Below are 3,817 nucleotides of genomic sequence, written 5' to 3'. Positions count from 1 at the left end.
GTGGAATGCCAAATTAAGATGAATAATGGCATAGATATTCAGTTAACTCTCTGGTGAAAGGTTGCCATGGGAACCGTCATCAGATATACATGGTGTGAGGAACGATCACTTCACTTTGTCCGGGGACTAAGTTCAATGGTGCACACTTCCTGTGATGTCAGCGGCATCCCACATACCGCTTGCCAGGGGCATCTAAAACTTGAAGCTCCGGGGACCGGACCTAACAGCGCACACTTCCGGAAGTATCACCGGCACCCGGAAATGAAAAGAATATGCGTCGCAATGGGCACAAGGACCCAATAAAGCCGCAGAACATGGAATTTCCGGCGGAAGTACTTAATACCCGGAAACTCACGTTAGTAAACAAACCACGGGGGATTTATTTTCATAAGGACCGGAGGTTTTTTTGGGCGGGAATTGCAGTATATGTATGAATGTAGTCATTGGTTGTTCTTCTTGTCAGTTAAGGATGTACCTTTCTTAATTGGAACCCCTCTCTAGAACACCAGAACTATGGTGTTTATTTGTGTAATCCTGAATTGGATCTGGACTTGTTTACTGACCGCAGAGAACTTTGGATGACGGATCCGGACCATCATCCTTTGTATTTCAAGTGATTTTGAGAACTGATTCAATTCAGATTCTTCATTCCATCCGGTAATTAACCATTTTCTTTCCTTGTACTATCACATCACATGTTTGTTGTTTATCAACAAAAGTGGTATTGCACCATATGTATCTTTTCTACATTTATTTTAGGGTCTCATCCGGACCGAGATAAATGATCTATGGTTGTGAGGATTGGTGTTCCACTATCCAAATAAGCAGTCGATTTGGGAGAAGAGGATATGCTATTGGGACAGGAGGAACGTATGGTTATATATATCTGTATATGCTAGCCAGTATTTGGAGAAGAGGACCGTTCCTATATATCTATGGACATATTTTAAATTCACAAGGGCGCCGGTGGAGGGAACATCCTATCTTTTGTCACTTTTTCGACAGACGATCTTGGTCTTACCCGTTCATACTGCAGACCGGCTGTGATCGGCTTTTTTAGTAAATGTCCCGCTAAAGCACCTTGAGTGGACCTCCATTAAGTAGGGTAACATAACCTTTAGTCATAGATGCCTATAGGCTTCTGTCCACAGTGCTTGATGAGGGACCATAAATCCAGGCACTCAAGCTAATTGCAAAGAAAGCTCTTTTCAGAAGAGTTACCCTTGACATTGTATATGTTAGTAATACATACTATGGCCCTTATTCTGGTTGGTGCGGCCAGAGCCGCACACGGGGCTCCGGCCGCACAAACCAATCCCCGCCCACCCTACGGATCGCCACGGCCGTCCGTACACGGACGGCTGGCGATCCGCATAAAAATGGTGGAGGCGTACGCCTCCACCATGGTGGGAGCTGCCCCCTGCATTCGATGGTCGTCGACCATCGAAGGCAGGTCCGCACGCCCCGGCAGCTCCCGCAAGCTGAGACCACACGGACAATCGTCCGTGTGGTAGCTTGTATGGGGGCTGAAAGCTGACATCCGGCGACGTCAGCTTTCCGCCCCCATGAGTTGCGTCATGCCCTCATTACCATGCATACGCCCCGCGTTTGCATGGGAACGCCCATGAAACGCGGGGCGTACACATAGGGAAATGAGGGCATGAAGCCTCTCACGCCCCTATACGCCCCCTTTGCGGCGGACGAAATACGTCTGCGGCGAAGGGGGCTGCACATGCGCAGATTGACCTCTGCGCATGTGCAGAGTAAAAACATCGGCGGTACGGCCGCACGCGGGCCGTACCGCACGAAGCAGAATAAGGGCCTATGTGATTAGCATTGATAAGATCTACACGGGATGTACCTCAAGTGCATGGTACATCCTGCCCAAAATGAATAAGGAAGGGAAAGAGGAAATCAAGATACATCACCACAAAAACATGCTGCTGTTAAATGTGGCTGTTGCTGCACTCACTCACGGTACACATTGACACACATAAACAGAAAGAATGTGAGATTAACATAGTCCTGGAATTTTGGGGATAATCTGATTTATTAACAAATATGATTGTCACTGGTTCTTTGAAATTCGCCCTGTCCACTTTTCTACAGGTAAGGAGACCATAGACTCCACAGCCATGCAAGGCCCAATCCTAGCTTAAGTGTTGTGTTTCACAAACTATCCTCACTTCTAAAATTATCTTTCGTACCTAACTTACTATATCAATGAGCGTAGTGCAGCACAACCTGCAATCACTTTACCCTGCACAGATACAATACAATGGGGGTGGAAAAAAGAGTTGACGTCTAGGTTAAAAGTCCATAGGTCGACCACCGGTGGTCATTACGAACAATGTCACTGTAACCATCTGTTGACATGGACCCCAAATAAATGTTTCAACCTACCAACTGGAACCACAATACAGGAATGTCAATTATACAATAATAAAACACAGTACTGTTCCTTTAAACCACTGCCTATACAGAGTTGGCCAATCCTTCTCTACTACTAACACCCTTTATATTTAAACCTTGAATAGTATCATCAAAAATATCTATTTAATAGGTGGATTGATAGCCCTCGCCATGATGGAAATGTATGCAGCTAATATGTGGATGCCACACAGCTCTACAGTTAGCTATTCCAGTGTACAAAATGTTGTGCAGCATATCTGGAGGTCAGTTATATAAATGACATGGGATTATTGCCCATGTCTACAAAGGAACAATTGATCAATTCACTGTGCCTGCTGCACATGCTTATTATAAGGGTAAAAGTCAAATTAGGAGCACTAAGAGGCTGCCATGGGGAGCTTTGTTTATAGCTCTTTGCTTTCCTAACTGGCAGTACTTTGTGGTCTTCATATTCTTTCTTCCACCACTGATTCGTCTTTGCCAACAGCATTGCCACTTAATTTGTACAGAGAGTGCATTCACTTGTGAGAACATCATCAGAAGATCCTTCTCTTCAGAGCCTCTGGAATTCACTTTACCAGGTTATACATCCATCTTCTTTCTTCTGCCACTGACTCATCCTTGCAAACGGCACCGCCACTTCTTTTCTACAGAGTATGCATTCATCTGTGAGTATGGATTCAGCAGATCCTTCTAGTAAGGGCCTCTTTCATTCACTGTACTCTTCGGATATGGTAATTTCCCATGATTCTAGACACTTCTCCACAGACTGCACAGGAACAGTTTTCAGTAGGATTAAACAGTACCTGGAAGTCCTCCTTATTAGCTGGTCCGGAATCATCAGGAGCAGAATGATTCTGCTCCTGATGAAGACACGGGCACTTCCACGCACGAAACGCGTTGAGCATTTAATCCTACTCAGCGAGGAACGGTTTCCATTATTTCCAACTTGTGGACCCCTTGCATAATAGCACCATTGAGTTTGTTTGTATACGGACAAAAAATCTGCCTGGATTCCACCACCCCTCAGCTGGGTATTAGACCGGATTCCTATGTGGCCTTTTCTCCACCTGGAAATATTTGTGTGGAGTATATCAGTATGGTCTATAAATTTAAGGCTCATTTTATCTAACATGCATGCAATTTAAATTTTTATTTTTATTGTGTATTAATAAAAAAAAATGTTGATACACCTAGCCGTGGTATTGTTTTATACATCAGTATAACATCAGTGCTGTTCTACTTCTTTTTCATAGAAATACAGTAGAAGAATATTTATCCTGATAAGGACTTCATGTTTTTACTCCTTCTATTCTTCTCCTCTCCTTATTTTTTCTTCTTTAACTTAGTGTTTTTTTCATTCAGTTTACATGGAATGATAAGATTAAGGGTGGTTTCAGTTGAG

General features: G+C 43.9%; 1 long non-coding RNA gene across 1 annotated transcript; it reads left to right on the top strand.

Moving 5' to 3' along the window:
• Window positions 1–269: 269 nt before the first annotated feature.
• LOC146063893 (uncharacterized) lies at window positions 270–3,608 on the top strand. The gene is made up of 2 exons (XR_014471703.1): window positions 270–657; window positions 760–3,608. It is a non-coding gene; the product is annotated as an uncharacterized LOC146063893 (long non-coding RNA).
• Window positions 3,609–3,817: the final 209 nt, after the last annotated feature.

Source organism: Crinia signifera, chromosome 3 (genome assembly GCF_055691185.1).
Source record: "Crinia signifera chromosome 3, ASM5569118v1, whole genome shotgun sequence".
Lineage (NCBI taxonomy): Eukaryota > Metazoa > Chordata > Amphibia > Anura > Myobatrachidae > Crinia > Crinia signifera.
Note: the sequence above shows the minus strand (reverse complement) of the source record. Positions and strands in the feature narration are given on the sequence as shown.